The sequence below is a fragment of the Mustela lutreola genome, chromosome 9 (assembly GCF_030435805.1).
Source record: "Mustela lutreola isolate mMusLut2 chromosome 9, mMusLut2.pri, whole genome shotgun sequence".
In the NCBI taxonomy this organism is placed as follows: Eukaryota; Metazoa; Chordata; class Mammalia; order Carnivora; family Mustelidae; genus Mustela; species Mustela lutreola.
The window spans coordinates 28,670,853-28,689,268 of record NC_081298.1 but is presented as its reverse complement, the minus strand read 5'-3'; the positions used below and the strand labels follow the sequence as shown (position 1 = coordinate 28,689,268).

The 18,416-nt window shown below is 43.9% G+C and overlaps 1 long non-coding RNA gene across 1 annotated transcript in view; it reads right to left on the bottom strand.

The window, feature by feature from the left end:
• Positions 1-895: 895 nt before the first annotated feature.
• The window catches only part of LOC131807755 (uncharacterized), a 52,038-nt gene continuing 34,517 nt past the window's right edge, over positions 896-18,416 (bottom strand). The window contains exons 2-3 of the long non-coding RNA XR_009344595.1: positions 2,007-2,049; positions 896-1,445 (exon numbers count right to left, since the gene is read on the bottom strand). This is a non-coding gene — a long non-coding RNA (uncharacterized LOC131807755). The remainder of the gene's footprint in view (positions 1,446-2,006; positions 2,050-18,416) is intronic.

Sequence of the window (18,416 nt, the reverse complement as noted above, 5' to 3'; positions counted from 1 at the left end):
CAGAAGATTTCCTGCTACAAAGTAAACAGTCATCTCTGTGGTGTTGTTAAATGATCTTGATACTTTATAAAATTCTCTGTGTTTTCTCAATTTTTATAAATCATATTATAAATCCCATCACCCATCTTTAGAATCAGAGAAACAAATTTCCATTTAAAAAAAATGACTAGGGGACTCCTGGGTGGCTTAGGCGGTTAAGTGTCTGCCTTTGGCTCAGGTAATGATCCCAGGGTCCTGGGATCGAGCTCCGCATCGGGCTTCCTGCTCAGCGGGGAGTCTGCTTTTCCCTCTCCCCACTCTCCCTGCCTCTGCTCTTTCTCTTTCTCTTTCCATCAAATAAACAAAATCTTAAGGAAAAAATGACCAGATAATGACAGATGTTAATGATTTACAGAAATACAAAGTAGATTCAAAAACTGTGATATAAGATGATTCATCTTGTGATGGATCTTTGTAACAAATGTAGGAATTTTAAAAGCCTAGGATGTCATTCAACAAAAGGCATATGGTTTGTATCCTTGATTTTGCTTTGCTGTATTGTCCGGTGTCTATAATGAATCTGTATAAACTAGGTAACAAGAAAGAAAGAGAAGTTTTTATTTTTTGAAGAAAGTCTTAATAGGGCGCCTGGGTGGCTCAGTGGGTTGAGCCGCTGCCTTCGGCTCAGGTCATGATCTCAGGGTCCTGGGATCGAGTCCCGCATCGGGCTCTCTGCTCAGCAGGGAGCCTGCTTCCTCCTCTCTCTCTCTGCCTACTTGTAATCTCTCTCTGTCAAATAAATAAATAAAATCTTTAAAAAAAAAAAAAAAAAAAAAAGAAAGTCTTAATAAAATAGAGTCCCTGCCGTTAAGAGCTGATCATTTAACAGAGGAGCTGAGAGCAGAATATACCTGACTGAAGTAGGCCTCAGGGATCCATAGGCTCACCTTCTGTAGATGGTGAATAACCAAAATGGGGTAAGGACACAAGGAAAGATTTATGGAAGAGAGAGCATGTCCTTCTCCAAACACTGCCCCTGGCTTCAAAGGTGGACATGAAGAAACAAAAATTGGAAGAAAGGCATTCTCAGCCGAGAAAGGCCCACTGGATCAACACTTCCTTAGGATACCACTGCGAAACCCCACCCCTCACCCCCTCATCCCCCCCGAGCATCATGCTTCATCATTATCAAGCTAGCTCGTGTCTTTTCCAATGAGGCAGCTAGGAATGAGTGCCAAGAGTCCACTCTGATTTGATCTTGTTACATATCGAACAGCTAAGTAAAAATGGATTCAGCACTAGACAATGTACTAATGAATTATTTCACAGCTCGAGTATTGGCTCTTGGCTAGATTTGATTGGCAGCTGAGGTCTTCATCAAGTTTATCCAGCATTGGAACTTCTTGCATTGTCAAGGACCAGCAGGAAGATCCCAAGCAGCAGATTTAGATCTTGGTTTCATGCACCTATGAGAAAAAAAAAAAAAACAACAACCTCTAAAGCTTGTTCCTGGCATGGTATGAATTTTCTTCAACACAAGGAGGTTGTGTTCTTTGCTCTCTCCTGGAAGAGATCCGGGATAACCAGAACGGTAGGAGGTGAGTTCTGAGAATGGCTCTGTTCACCTCACTGGAATGTAAAGATCTGGAAAGTCCAAATGAGTCCAGCTCTTAAAGGTGCAGGGATATTCTACTAAATCTCAGTAGGAATAGCAGAGTCCGTGATGTGTGAGTCACAACCTTTTCCCTTCCAGCTCCGCGCGAGGAGAGCTCTACTCCAGGCAGGGGACTCTTCCTCCGGTGCCCGTTCATCTGTGTCATGGAACAACTGGGCCCTTGACCTTGGAGAGTCTGGATTTTAGAGGTTTTTAGTCCCACAGCTTTTGGTTTTGTGTTGTCTTTAATAGTAGAGCCTATTTTTAAAGGCAAACTTTGGTACTCCCAGGACTGTAAAGCCTAGATTCCCCAGTATGGCAGAAAGCAAGGAAACAGGACTAAGAATCAAGACATTTGGTGTCAGGTACTTACTGTTTTCTTGGGCAAGTCACTTCCCCTTTCTGGGCTTCCACTCCTAGGAGAGAGAGAGAGAGAGAGAGAGAGAGAGAGAATGCCCATTTAGGAAGACAACTCAGCACTGTCCCAAAGACTCAAAAGTCATGATCAGACTCTACTCTCCCCACAACCATCCCCTCCTAAGTTGTTCTTCTCTCCTCCATAAGTAACTCTCATGTCCTCTCTGTCTCTCTGTTTCTGTCTCTCTGTCCCTATCTCTCTGTCTCTCTATCTTTGTTTCTCTTGTGTCTATTACAATATTTATTTCCTCAAAAGCTCTGGGAGATGTTTTGGAGTGTGTTAGAGATGAGGGTTGAATATACGTGCTTAGAGCTTCTGATATATGAAGGCTTAAAGCAAAAAGAATGTCCTGATGGGAGAGCTGAGAGCTGGTCTGGGAGGAAACACAGGTAAGGGAAGCAATTGGTCATAAAGGGAAACTTGGAACAAGAAGAGTGGGACCGAAATAGACTTACAAGTCAAGTAGGCAGGTAAGTCAGTAGGTTTGCTTCTCCCCTCATTCCTCCCTTCCTTTCCTAGTCTCTTTTCCTTCCATTCCCAAAAAAGAAAGGAGGAAGTGATCCTCAGTGCTTGCCATGTGCGAGCCACCATATTTGTTCCTGTATCAACTCCAAGTTTCTCTCACTTCCGCCATTCACACAGCATGTTCATGGGTTTGCTATCTCTTCCCTCTAGCTATACCATTACTTACTTAATACTTTTCTTTAAATTAACTCTCTTTTCTTTTCTCTTTGCCTTATATACCTACTTTAGCCCTGTACCTATCAATAACATCTCTAAGAGGGTTTTATATATTAGTACTTTTCTAATATACATTTAAATCAACATGTAACTATTAGAATTTAAAGATGTTTGTCCCCATGTCAGAGTTAAAGGTAACACACTTCAGGATACATATAGATTAGCTCATTTGGCCTTCCCAACTGCCTGAGGAGGTAGAGATGATTGCTACCCTACACTTGAGGAAACTCATATCCAGAAGGGTCAATCACTCACCCAATCTCATTAAGCTAGCAAAGACAAAGTAAGACTAGAAACTACTTATGTCTCCAAGGTCCATGGTCCTTCTCCAAACACTGCCCAATAGTGGGGCAGGGAGGAAGAAAAGAGCTGTCCAAAAACAAGATCAGTCCAAAGAGATTCCAATGCCTTTGATACAACCAGCTTGTTCAGTCTCCATAGAGCCAAGTGACATCGCCCATTCTTGCCTCCCTGGCAGACTCCTGGTTTCCTCCTCCATAATCAAGCCCCGTGTCTGGCACAAACCTGGTACTTGACTTGTGTCTGTCAAGTGGTGGCTTTGATCCAAGGGCCGATCCCACAGTGGCTGTCCTGGTGCCAAGTCTCCTAGAAGCCACCCCAAACCCTGCCCTTTGTGCTTGCCATCACTCAGATCATGACTTTTGGGTTCAGTTTCTTGCCCAGGCAAACAAGCCAGGGCTCTGCCTTCAAGTTGGGTCTTGGGAAGAGTTTTCTATTTTAGGTAGCACATCTATGACGGTGGGTGTTTATTCTGGAACAGTCTGAAAGCATTCTTTCATCTTCTCTTTTTACTGACAGCATCTAGCTTCCTGTACAGACACCTTGTTTGGAAAAGAAGGGCAAGGTTCTCTGCCACTTCCCCCTTGGCCCCTTCACCCCGGTCCTTTTGGAGTGTAGTTCTTCCATGACACTGAGAGAACATGGTCAGGGTCTTGTGAGGATGACCTGGACTCAACATACCCCTCTGTTACATTCTCTGCCCTGCCAGTGGCTGGCTCTAGGTTTGGGGGGCATAGGGAAGAGACAGAAGAAGAGCATCAACAGCAACAGAGCAAAGGAACTGGTATTTCTTAGAGGCCTATTGTGTCTCAAACACTGTACTAGATACTTGATATCTGTTATCTCATTTGATAGTTTTAACAGCCTAGGAGCTTGACAAATAGGGTTATCATGCTCATTTTACAGATGAGGAAATCCAAGTCTGGAAGATTAAGTAACTTACTGATAGGCCAGGCAGCTATTAAAAGACAGAGCCAAGATTGGAACCAAGGTCTATCTGCCTCCATATGCTTTTCACTATACCAGGCGACCTTGTCTCTAGATGAGATAGAGTTCACAGGGGACAGAGAAATCATTTAGTGCAGGGTTTCCCAAGCTCTCTGCTTCACAGCACTAGTTCCTCAGAAAGAAGGAAGAGGCCAGAGTATTTTGAAAAAAGTTGGTTTAAGTAAAATTAAATAAATGTCTTTAGGACTTTTAGAGTCTTTAATATTCTGTGTGCACGAATCTCCAGGAGGGAGCTGTAGTGTGCAACAAATTACCCGATGAGACTGTTTATTTTCCTACCAAATACCCGAGAAACCAGAATTTTCCAGAACAGTCTGGAAAGTATTCATCAAATCGAACTCCCTTATTCTAAGCATAAAAAAAGGAGACAGGAGACTTGCCCAAGTAATATGACAAGCAGAAGCAGAGTAATTCCAAACACCCCAAACCTCACTCTTGCCTTGACTTTCCTTTTCAGTAGAGAGGCTCTACCCATTTCCTCAATCATTAGGAATGAGGTAAAATACCCACTATGTGCCAGGCACTGGGTAAATGAGACACAGTGGTGACACAGCCCCACAGCAGTGCAGCGATGGTGCTGGTGATGGCACTGCCCTTGAACCAGGCTCGAGGGGCAGGGAGACTTCCTGGGAGATGGAGCAGGTCCAAGGGCTCTGCTCCTACTGGATGCCAGCACACCTCATGAGAACCTGGAGCTTGTGCCCATGACCCCTGACACACATTACGGGTAGTAGGGTCATTTTAGGACTTTACCGCCTATCCCATCCTCAAGACACTTCCTTCTTTGGGGACATTAAAAGAAGCACTAGTAGAGGTAGAGATTCCTTATTAAGTCCGCAACATAAGCTGAACAAGCCCCCGGGATGCTTCACAGCAGAAAATCAGAACTGGAAGAGATCTTGGTGTCCATGAACCCCTGCCAAGCTGCAAACCGAGGAAGTGAAGCCTGGAAGCAGTGGTCTCCCAGTCCAGCACAGTGTGCCCACTCTCTCTGTGAGCCTATGGTCTCTGTGCAATGTGATACTTAAGCTCTTTGAGGTGGGAAATCAAAACACAGTGTTTGTGAGCCTGTGTTCATCTGTGCAAAATAGGTAAAGGAAGGGAAGTACATCAAGGGCTCTCCTGCAAGGGAGCCTTCATGGTAAATTCTAGAAAAAAACAAGACTGGCTGCTCAGGTTCCAGGAGGTGGGTTTTTGGTCTAGCCTCTGCCTCTACATCACTGTGTGTTCTTGGGTGGCTGTCATTTCCCCTCTCTGGACCTGTTTCCTCATCTACAAGGAGAACGAAGTTGGGTTTGTGATGTTTCTTTCAGCTCTATAGTTCTACGAATGTTCCATAGGAAGGAGCTTCATGCCAAACGCCAAAGCATGGCTGACACCTGACTGCCTCTCAATGTCCCTGTTCTGTGGTCTCACCCTTTTAATCTCTGGACATTTATTGGGCACATTTTCTCTCTTGAGGTTATAGAACCTGTGTTTGAGAGATGCAAGGCCTGAGATAGGCAGGCTGCACTGCTGGCAGGGTATAAATGACAGGAAACTTGCTGGGGCAAGAGTGCCCTGATAAGACTGCTGCCTGAGCTGCAGGGAGGGAAGGTCCACCTGCCCCTGAGGGATCTTCTGGAGAATGTGGTCCCACCCCTCTGCAGGGCCCACAGCCATAGGCTTCAGCCAAGCGTAAGCCCTGATAAGAGTGCTGAGCTATAGACAGGGTGTTGCCTGTTGCCTTAGCAACCCAGAATAGGCACAGACCCCACTAGCTCTAAAGCTTCCAGCTCAGATCAGAGATTGTCCTTCCATCTTGCACTGTCTCCTTGCTTAGAGGGCATTTTTCTGAGGTCAGAGGTAGGCGTCAAGTAACTACCATAGAGGAAGTGTCCTCTGTAGTTCAGGCTATCTCTGGTAGCCAGCTGTCAATGCTGAAATTCAGCCAGAACGATGGCCAGGATGATAATAGGTCTGGGAACCCAGTTCTTCTTGGAATATTTTAAGGGACTCCTCTCTAACTGGAGATGTTTAGCTGTGTGAGACAGAAGCATCACAATTATAGTCTTCAGAGCAGATGGGCTGTCACATTGAAGAGGGATTGGTTTTGTATGGATGGGCTCCAATGTACAAGTAGCTGATTGGCAGGTTGAAGCTCAACGTAAGGACTACACTTTCCAGAACTCAGGTAAAGAGAAACAGTACATCGAGGGATGGTGGCTTTGTCCATTGAGGCTTGATGGTCGTGACAGAAATGTTTTGGAAACAGCTGGCAGATCAGCCAGGGTCAAGGTCATTACACCAGATGGTCAGCTTAAGGTCCCTTTCAATTTGGAGGTGTGACTTCTGGAGAAATCCTGATATGAAGACATTTGCCCCTCTGGGCAGAGGTTGCCCAGTAGTGTCTGAATCCTTCCTGAAAGAAAACAATTTGTACATTTCTCCAAATACCTCTGGATTTGTGGAAACCATATCCTTTCTCTCACCAATAATTCTGTCATCCCTCCTTTTAGACTAGGATAATAAATGTCCTAAACTTGTAAGATTTCTCTCTTCTATCCTGAAATTCTTGGAGAATAAATAAACATTCTCCTCTCTGTTGAGACATTGATCCCATAAACTGGAATTTCAGTACCCCGTGTTGCCCACATCTGTGTATGTGTGTGTTTGTGTATTTTTCCACTTTCTTTGCCAAGCTGGCATTATTTTACACTTGTGATTAACGACTCATAAATTAACCCTTCTGCTTTGGTTTCTTGATGAGATGATTAGAAATTTGGCTGCAGTTCACTGCCATCTTCAGTCTGCCTTGGGCTGTTTGGGAGATGGAATGTCAATTAGGTTTTTTACTGCGGTTGCAGAGAGAGTGAATGGTTATTTAATTTATATCAATATAAGTGATTAATAATGATTGGAGAGACTTGAGATATTCCCAAATCCTGACTTCATGAAAAGTATAACTATTTCCCCTAGAGATACTCCATGATACATGTTTGGAAACCAGATCTCAAGAGAGAATCCATATAAGAACAGGATCAGACTTAAAGTCAGAAGATGTGGGTCTTAGTCATGGTTCCCTCACTGGGACAAACCACTCAACGTCTTTGGGTCTCGGTTTTTTCATCTGTAAAATGGAGATTCATCCATTCATTCACTCAACAAAGCACTGTATGCAAGAGGTAATAACTCCTCTCTACTTGTGGAATTGCTACACACATGAATTTAATGAGATCTGTCTGGAAAAGTTTCATAAACTTTAAAGTGCACCCAGAAGAGAAGGGGTTGTATCTTATATATAAGATGAGATCTGGAGTATTTTTTTCCTTCCCAATAAAGCCCCTTATGTTTGGTTCTAAGAAAGTGTTTCTTAGCAGTGATCTTACTTCTTTTGTGGTTGATAACACTGGGAATATAACAGATGAGAACAGTTATTTTCCTCTTTCCATCCGGTCCAAAGTGGAAAGTCTCTGCACTTATGAAAGAATGGAGGTCATCCTCCTTCTGTGCTCGACTTCTCTTTAGTTAGCTCAACGTCTGCTCAACTGTTATGACCTCTCTAGACATGCATTCTTCTGCAAAGTTCTGCACATGCCCTAAGTCGCATAAGGCTTCAGGGCCACTTTTCAGTTCTGGGGAAGCTTAGGAAGGCAGCAAGATGTACTGATGAAAAAAAAAAAAATCAAACAAATAATCCTCCAACTCTTACGGACATCTTTGCCATTTGCTATAAGCCTGTCTCCTTATCTGTAAAACAAGGATTATAACACACAGCCAACCTACCAGGCAGAGCTGCTGTGATTCTCCAAGGGGACAGTGCTGTGAAAGGACATTGCAAACTTAAAAGGCCACATACCGACATCAGGGATGATTTTTTTGGGGCTTCCCACCTGAACATGCATTAACAACGTGAGCTCGAGGGACACCTGGGTGGCTCAGTCGTTAAGCCTCTGTCTTTGGCTCAGGTCATGATCGCAGGGTCCTGGGATCCAGACCCTCATCGGGATCCCTGCTTAGCAGTAAGCCTGCTTCTCCCTCTCCTATTCCCCTTGCTTGTGTTCCCTATCTCACTGTCTCTCTCTGCATCAAATAAATAAATAAAATCTCAAAAAAAAAAAAAAAAAAGCTGGCTTGGGCTGTAACCACAAGTGATGGGGTCTGATTTTGTGATCATTATCTATTTAATGAGTTTCCAACACTTGTATTTGCTAAGAGTTATGTTCACTCTTTCTAAATATCTGTGTAGAATCATACTCCCGACACAGAAGTTGAAATCTGACTTTACCCGATAGTCCAACTGTATGGCTACTGGCAACCTGTTTCCAGGAAGTAGAACTCCATTTCCTTTTTCTGTTTAAGTCACAGTCACTCCAAAGTCATGGCCACCTACGAGTTAATGAAGGTGACTTTATTTCCAAGTGTTCAAGTCAATTCCAGCATGCTCCTTGCAACACCTCCTATCTATCTTCCCACAGTTAAACCTACTGATAGACAGGAATGATTACTTAGCATTTATAAAGCCCTTGGTGTTACAGAGAAATTTCTGATTTGTTTTATTAGTTCTCCCTTAGAAACTCCCTAAAAGGATGGTCAAGAAGACTGATGAAGAAATTGGGGTCAGTATGCCAAACTGTTTCCATACATGAGACTTGTGTGGTTAATTCTTTCAGGAAAATTCTATGGGGTTGATCAAGTTTTGACATTAATAATAAAGTGATTCGGAGAGCTCCAACACCACCATCAAGGAAAGTGATTGCTTCTGATGGCCTTTCAAAACTCCACCAGTAAGCTAATGATTTCCAGGTGTGTATTCCCTCCAACTGGCATAAATATTGCTCTTTCTTATATAGGTATCTTAATTTTCTCAGAGGTGGAACAGGGAGTCTCAGGCCCTGAGAAGTGACTTGCCCAAAATCACCAAGTGAGTTGGCTGCAGAGCCAAGACCACAGCACTTGGCACAAAGTAGGTGCTCAATAAACACTTGATGAATGAGTGACTGAAAGAACCAAAATCGAGTACTCATTTTTCTCCCTCCGCTATACTCGACAAGGAGCTAGAGTCCTGTCTTATTGTTTATTTTTCAGAAATGAAGTCAGTTTCCTCAAGCCTACGTAAGTTCCAGTTCTTGTCCTGTCCTGTCCAATGCCACAGTCAGGGGCCACGTGTGGCTACTGACTGCTTTAAATGTGGTGGGTCCACGTAGACAGGGGCTGTGAATAAGTCTCAAATTCTGAAGGATTCATGTGGAAAAAAAACATTGTAAAATATCTCACTAGTAATTTTTCATATTGATGACATGTTGAAACAATAATAGTTGGGATATGCTGGGTTAAATAAAGTATTACAATTACACTTAAAAAAATAAAATCACACTTGTTTCTTTTTACTTTTTTTAGGGTGGCTGCTAAAAATTTTTAAATTCTGCTCATGGCTTGCATGATAGTTCCATTGACAACACTGCAATCTATAGAAGTTTTAGAAACGTAATTATATATGAATTTTTTATCTTTCAGTCGAAAAGATTTCTTTTTTTTTTTTTTAAAGACCTATTTATTCAAGAGAGAGAGAGAGAGTGAGAACACAAATAGGGAAGGGCAGAGGGAAAGGGAGAAGCAGACTTCCCTCTGAGCAGGGAGCCTGACAAGGGCTTCGATCCCAGGACTCCAGGATTATGACCTGAGCCAAAGGCAGATGCCTAACCAACTGAGTCACTCAGGCAAACCCCCGCACCATAAAAATGATTTTTTTTTCAGGCTAGCCAAGAACTTAGGAAACAAAGAGGAAGTTATTTATTTATTTATTTTTCCCTACCCCTAAAGTTTCCACTGCATTCTGCTTAACCACACGCCTGAAAATGTGGGAGAGCCACAGAAGCCTGGAGCTGTCTGGCCAGCTGGCCAGCCAGCCCAGGAAGCCAGGTGCTAATCAGAAGAGCAGCTTCCCCTATTCCGACTGCCATAAGGCACAGAAAGTCATCCTGGAGACAGGGGACATGTTTTTGGAATAAACTCTTGGTGAACAAGTTTTGATAATAACAATTACCTAATAATAATTGATGTTTCTACAGCCCTTTGCCATTCGTAAAATACTTTCTCATCTACCATCCCATTTGACTCTCCAAACAGATCCGTAATGTGGACATGATTAAGATCCCATTTAACAGGCAAAGATGCAAACCTTGAAGAGGTTAAGAGGCTCATTCATAATCACATGGCTAGAAAGTGGTAGATGTGGTTTTAAACCCTGGTCTCCTAAGACAGGGGGGCTAGATCTTATCTGAGGGTATGCCAGAATCCAGCGTGTGAGCTCTGATGACCCAACCCAGGGCTCTGTGGTTCCGAGGTCTTGTGCAAGAGGAAAGGAAGATGTGAGAAGCCATAGAGAAGAAAGAAATCCAGGTAAGGGGGATGATAGGTATAATATCTTTTTTTTTTTTTTTTTTTTTTTTTTTTTTTTTTTAGATTTTATTTATTTACTTGAGAGAGAGACAGTGAGAGAGAGCATGAACGAGGAGAAGGTCAGAGAGAGAAGCAGACTCCCCATGGAGCTGGGAGCCCGATGCGGGACTCGATCCCGGGACTCCAGGATCATGACCTGAGCCGAAGGCAGTCGTCCAACCAACTGAGCCACCCAGGCGTCCCAATAGGTATAATATCTTGAAGAGAAAATGTCCTAGTGACACAGCATAGTCCCAACTGTAATTAACTTTTATGCCCATATATAAAAGGAAGCTCCGTCATGGCCAAATCCGTATGGGCAGAAGTCCTACCTATTGTTGGGCAGAGGCGAGCATTAATATTTCCACTGGAGAGATGAGGAAACTGACATTCAAAGGTCCAGTGTCCATTCCACTGTCCTAAGTTGGTTTGTCCATCAATATGTAAATCACAGGGGCGCCAGCCTGGCTCAGTCAGTAGAGCACACAACTCTCAAGCTAGGGTCATGAGTGCTAGACATGGAGCCTACTTAAAAAATAAAAAATATATACATAAAGAAACTACATAAATCATATGTATTTTTATTCTTGCCATTTATTTTTTTTTTGCTTTATTCATTAATTATTCAATAATTACCTTGATTATTTATGTCCTAGTTTCTTTGGGTTTACTTTGTATTCTTTTCCTGGCTTTTAAAGCAGAACACTTAAGGTTCTTAAAACAAATTTTTTTTTTCTTTTTTAGTAAATGCACTTAAGAGGGGCACCTGGGTGGCTCAATAGGTTAAGCAGCTGCCTTTCGCTTAGGTCATGATCCCCAGATCGTGGGATCGAGCCCTGAATCAGGCACCCTTCTCAGCGGAAAGTCTGTTTCTCCCTCTGCCCCTCATCCCATTTCTGTTCTTCTCTCTCTCATATAAATAAATAAAATCTTAAAAAAAATGCACTTAAAATTGTGAATTTCCCAAGCACCTCTTCTCATTGCATCCACAGGTTTTGCTTACTTCCATTATGTATGGTAGTATCAAAACCCATTTCATTACTGCTATTTCATTAATAACTTCATTACTATTCCGATCTAAAGATTTTATAATTTTCTTTGGGTTTCCTCTTTAACCCATGGACTACTGAAAGTATCTATTTTGTATATCTCTTTTTTAATAGATACAAAGATTATATCTATTTTTTTGAATAGATAATATAGAGAGATGGCACAAAATTTAGGGGGTACAGGAAGTGTATAGTGAAAAGTCTCTCAAAAGCTACATCTGTATGATTCCATTATGTGACATAACAGAAAAGGCAACTATAGGGACAGAAAACAGATCAGGGTTGTCACGGGTTTGAGAGTATTTAGAGGGACTGGCTGTCCAGGGACAGGAGAACATCTGGAAGGTACTGGGACCGTGTTATACCTGCGTTGTCGTGGCATTTACATGACTGTGTGCATTTGTCAAAATTCGGAAAAATGCCTACAGAAAAGAGAAAATTCACTGGATGTAAATTATAACTTAAAAAAAAAAAAAGCCTCACTTCCCTCTCCCAAACTTAATTGTAGTTTTCCCATTCATCTAAAATTTGCAGCTGCGGTTTTTCTCTTCATACGACAAAACCTCAGTTTTAGTTGCAAAGAAACTTCTCAAGCTAAGCTTTCAAACACTGCTTGGCAGAATAATGTTCTGAACTAGGACATAGCTTTCATGGATCTTCCTTCATGGGTCTCTGCATTCTGCTGGGATTCACTGGGAATATGTCATCTTGAACACACATACCCCGCCCCTATACCTGGGAGCTACTGTAGCTGTTAAAATCTACCAGCGCTGTTAGGAAAGCATAGGGATGCCGGCAAAGTTCAGCACCCACACGTCTTGGTTACTGCTTGGTATCCCAACTAAAAAGTCAAGTTGACATTGTACTTAAAGTCTTGATGTCATTGGCTCTGCTCTCATGTCTGAGTTACCATTAGGTGGCCATGGGAGAAGCTTGCTAAGATGACATGTTATAATTATCCATAGCCAAACTAAAACAATCTACTTGTCATTAATATTCCTGGCTTGTGATAGTCAGACATCTAGGATTAAGCAGGGAGTAGGTAAGGTAAATCATCATCATGAATAATAATAATCGTTCCTCCCTGAAGTCTGTAGGTAGTAGGCAGATGGGGCAAAAGAAAGCCCTACTCTAGAAGGACTATTCATTAATGCATTCTTTACCTGAAGCCACAAAGTATATAAAGATGCAGAGTCCTTATTTAGCCATTAAGTACAAGAGTGTCGACAAAGCAGTCAACCTCTCTACTAAGCTTTCTCCTCTATGAAATAGAGAACATTAGATCCATTCCACCAGTTACCGGAGAGACTGAGGGAGATCATGGGCAGAGAAACCAGCCACTGAGAAGATTTCTTTAGTAACCACCATGTTGTCAAAGGAAGGCCTCCGAAATGTCTCCTGTGGTGATGAAGCTAGCCTTCCATCCTTGTCCCTCAGGGCAGGGGAAACACCTAAGAGAAAGTATCCCTCTGTGAACTTCCCAACCAGAGTCATATCAACACCAAAAAATAATAAATGGATAAGGCCTTTAGATTTGATAAAACACTGTAAATGGCATCACTGCCTCTCTTATACATCCGCATGCCCCTTTCCACTCAGATAATTCAAACCTGTCTTTCAAAACTTGGCTCAAGGGTCAACTCCTCCAGGAAGTTTTCCTGATTGCTCGTTGTAAGCATTAATGACCCTCCTCTGGGCTCCCAGAGTCTCTCACACCACAGCATGATTGCGTGTGTGTTTGTTTGTCTGTCACCTCCACTGATCTGGAGGCCGAAGATCAAAGTGTGCCTCCTTCTTGTTTGCATCTTGTGGGAAGTGTGGCGCCGGGCGCAGGGTGGGCGGGCAAAAGTGTGGGCTGGAGGATTCTCCCTGATGAAATGTAAGGCGTTATTAAGGCTTATCTCATGAGGTACTGCTTTCCAAAGTCTCCCCCATCTCTTGATGAGGAGTGATCTTACTTTATTCAAAACGACCCAAAGTATCTTGTGTCTTCTTTCTTCACAGGACTGGTGGCAAGTCACCTCAGGACTGGTGGCAGGTCACCTCAGGACTGGTGGTAAGTCACCTGGTGAGTCACCTCTGGGCCAGACAAGAGCAAGAGTGCCCACGCTGACTCTCTGAGGAGCAGGCGGATGGGAAGTTGCTCTGAAGGGGAGATGAGCTCCTGGCAAGAGACTCAAACTCTGGCTTCATGTCCCCTCCCTGTCCTTTCTTGGAGGCACCAGGAACACGTTCTAGAGCCTGAGTCAGGATTAACTTTCAGCCATGCACTCAATTCCCTCCCTGCTCAGGAATGCCTGACTCCTCTGATTCCTCTCCTGTGGAGGCCACCAATTCTTCCCACTGGCCTCCCCTGGGTGACACATAGCTTGATGATTGCCCAGAGTCCTCAAGCCCCAGATACCCACTGGGATGGCTGGAGAGCGTTTGGGGGTCCTTCTCTGCAGCATTACGCTGTAGAGTCTGGGGGGACCCCTGTGCATACCCAGCTTGCCTGAGTCCCAACTGGGACCTCTGTGGAGAATAATGTATCATGTAGAAAGTCCGACTCCATGGTCTCCAGAATGCAGCTAGTTTATGACCCTCCATGCTTATGCACGTTCCCCACCCCCAAGCCATGTAGAACCCCAGAAATCAATGGGTCCAGCTGAGACTTCGAGGATGTATGGGAGGTGGCAGTACCTGGACCTGGAGCCCCCTCTCCTCACCCAGGCTTGTGATTCTTCATGACCTAAGCTGCCTTCTGGGACAGTGACTGGCTCTCTGCACCAAGGAACTGGATTGGGAGGTTCTTAACACTTCTGTCAGATGAATTAATAAGGCTCAGAATAAATCCACACTAACCCCTGAAGAAGCCTACCTCTTTTGTGCACTCTGGCCAAAGCTGTTTGTGGCTGTTGTCCAAATGATCATGAACAGGAAAATTCTGAAGTCAAGGGAATCAGGAAGATCTCAAACAGGGATGGGTCGAGCCCAGCCCTATCATGCAGGAGCTGACTGACCTTGGACAAGTTACTTCTGGGAACCTCAGTTCCCTCACATGGGTGGCAGGGCAGACAGCACTGGCTGTGATGCCTAGGACAAAACCTGAGAGTCATGCTAGATCCTTCCAACTCCCCACCCCCACACCCATCAGCGTCAAGTCCTGGCCATCCCTAAATCTGTTTCTTTAGTTTGTCCATTTTTCTTGATCCCCTGACACTATGCCAGTTCAGGCTACTGTCCTTACTGCTGTGCACCTCAACGTGGCCTCTAGCTGACCTCCCTGCTTCTCATCACATCACCTCCAGAAAACCCTCCCTGACTTCCCAAGTCTGGTTAGGAACCATCTATGCCCCTTTACCTGATGCTTCTCCACCGCAGGGGTGGGGCCATGCCCACCCCGGTCTTCATTGTATCCCTAACATCCAGGACTGTGCCTCACACTCTGGAAGGCTCCTCAGCTCTTATATTTGGAAGTGAGAATAGATGTGTACAACGATGTGACCTCGATCTTACAGGCTTGTCACCCAGAGTGAACGAGGTAACCAAGGCACGAAACCTGCCCGGTGTCTGATGTCATGCAGCATCGCCATTCCACAGAGCAGTGATCAATAATCAGTGTTCCCCACCCCTGAAACCCTTACAGTTTTTATGTCTCATGTTCTGGGCTCTAGTCTAAGTTTTGCCTCTAACCAGTTACTTGGCTTCTCTGGGTCTTTGTTTTCTTCCCATTAATGTGATGTTATGATTCTAATGAGCTTAACAAAATAAAACAGTAAGAAAGAAGGAAATAAAGAAAGAAAGAGAAAGGAAGGAAGGAAGAGAGGGAAAAAAAAAGAGAAAGAAAGGAAGGAAGAAAAAGAAAATTCTATAAGGCTGTGAATCCTCTTTTCTTCTGCCTTCTGGCTCATCCTCTCTCCCTCCAGGAACCAGAAGTGGGGAAGGATAGAATCCATGCTCCTCTCCAGCCCTTCCATGGCTATGGCAGGGACCATTTATCAGGCTGTTAGAAAAGATTCTATTCTCTCAAGTTCAAACACATTCCTTCTGAGGCCAGGTCCGCTTCCTTAATGGGCATACAATGGACATCTCCTGGATCTTGGCACTTGGCAGCCCTGGGGACTCCAAGTACCTTTTTGCTCAAGGCTGAGCCCTGCCTGAGTGATGACAGGTCTAGTTTCCCCCACACCCTGTGCCACTATGTGGTTACCCTGAGTGTCAGGAGGGTGGGGGGTAGGGAGTGGGCAGGGCAGGATAGACAGCAAGGGAACCTGAAGAAAGACGCCTGCACACACCCTTGCAGCTACTGTCATGCTTCTGTGGTTGCCAACTGAGGACCTGGAGCCCTCGGGCAAGAAGAAGGAAGGAAAGAGGCAAGAGCAAGACCTCCCCTCCCCACAGTGTGCTTACTCTCCCAGTTAACCTTTGTTCACCTGCCCTTGAGTAACCTGAGTTCCAAGGCTTGCTTGGAACCTGTACCTATGGCAGCCCCTGAGTCTACCCTAGACCAACAAGCTGGCATGGGAGCAGGAGAGGGGTGAGCCACCAGCTCTGGCCATGGTAGGGACGTGCACTGGGTAACCTACCAAAGAAAGTCCACTCTTGGGGTCTTCTCCTCAGTCTATGACAACTATGGGGACCATGATCCCACTCTCAAAAGTGCAGGAGTCACTAGCCCTAAATAGAGATAGTGTATCAATTCCATATGAATACGCTTGCCAAATGGTTCATGGAACACACAGTCCCTGGAGTCCTTTCTCCTTCAAGGCAATGCAATCTCATTCAGACTTTGACTGAGCAAACCCACCATCCCCAACAGAAAGCGACAAGCCAAGCCAGCCTTCTCAGAACGCTGTCTCGTAGCATAGGAAACAAGACGAATTAGACCAACAGCCCAAGAAAGAACTGGGTAAATACTACAACCCAACTCATGGACCAAAAGATTGGTTCTAGCTGGAAAGATCAGAAAATTTTCACAAAAGAAACTCACATTTGAGCTAGACCTTGAAGGAAGAATTGAATTCTCATGAGCAAAGACTTTCTCATTGGCTCTATTGAGTCTGGCTGGGTTAGCTTGATTTGGGAAAATATCTCTGGGTTCCAGTCAAGTGTGTTCCTGGTCTCTACTACCACATCAGATACTTCAGTAAAAGGACCTCTATGCCATGTGTCCTGAGACAGTCACCTTATCTCCATGGGCCTCAGGTTCGTCCTCTTGGTTTGTAAGATCGATTTCAACTGTGTGCCTTGCTTCTCTTTGCCCCTCTCTTGTCCTTTTTAGAGACAGAGACCCACCCCAAAGATGGAGACACAGTCTGTGCTCAACAAAACTATTCTAAAGAGAACTTATAATTGGGTTTTGGGTTCGTTATAGAGTTAACATTGCACCATCTCCTAAGACTCCTTAAAAACACTAAAATTAAAATTAAAAAAATAACAAAGAGCTGTGGATTTATAACTGGAAAAAAGTGTTACAAAAATGGCTACTACATTATCATGCTGGAGAAAATTACTATATTTTTTAATTTGAGAGAGAGTGCAGGGGGGAGGGGAAGGAGGGGCAGAGGGAGAGGAAGAAAGAGAGAATCTTAAGCAGGCTCCATCCCCTTAGCACAGAGCCTGACTCTGAGCTTAGTCTCATAACCCTGAGATCATGACCTGAGCTGATCAAGAGTAGGATGCTTAACCAACTGAGCCTCCCAGGCGCCCCAGAAAATTATTGTTTTAAAAGCAGATCAAAAAAGCAGACAACCCAACAGAGAAATGGGAAAAAGACTTGAACAAACAAACCCTTCATAAAAGAGGATATCCAAATGGCAAGTAACATCTAACAAGGTGCTCTATTTCATTAGTCATCAGGAAACGCAAATTAAAACCACAGTGTAATACCACTCCCATCATCCAGAAGAGCTACCATGAAAAGGACTATAGCAGATGTTAACAAGGATGTGCGGCTACTAAAACTCTCACACATTGCTTGTGGGTGTGTAAAACAGACCAAAGACTTTGGAATACTGTTTGGCAGCATCTAGTAAAATGAACATAGGCATACCCAAAGACTTAGCAATTCCACTCCTGGATGTGTAGCCAAAAGAATTATACACCTATATTCAGCAAAAGATATACTAGAATGTTCATAAAAAAGATTGAAAGCCACGCAGATTTCCATCAATATCAGAATGCAGTAAGAAGTTATTCTTTATCTACACAACTAGAAATCTACATAACAAACTATGCACAAAGCATGGGTGAATTTCACATGCATCATGATGAATGAAATGTTCCAGACACAAGAGAGAACACCCAACATAATTCCATTTAGGTGAAGTTGAAGGACAGAACAAATTATGGTGTTAGAAGTTACAAGAGGGGCATCTGGGTGGCTCTGGCTGTTAAGCAACCAACTCAATTTCAGCACAGGTTGTGATCTCTGTATCATGGGACTGAGCCCTGAGTTGGGCTCTGCGCTCAGTGATACGTCTGCTTGAGATACTCTCTTCCTCTCCCTCTGCTCCTCACTCTCTCGCTGTCTCTGAAATAAATAAATGAATGAATAAACAAAATTGTGAAAAATTGAATTAAGAAAAGAAATCACAAGACTAGAAGGAGGTACATATAGGGCTTTTGGGATTCTGGAAAATTTTTTTCCTTTCTTTTTTTTTTTTTTTTAAGATTTTATTTATTTATTTGACAGAGAGAGACCACAAGCAGGCAGAGAGGCAGGCAGAGAGAGAAGAGGAAGCAGGCTCCCACAGAGCAGAAAGCCCGATGTGCGGCTCGATCCCAGGACTCTGGGATCATGACCTGAGCCGAAGGCAGAGGCTTTAACCCACTGAGCCACCCAGGCGCCACCCCCCCCCTTTTT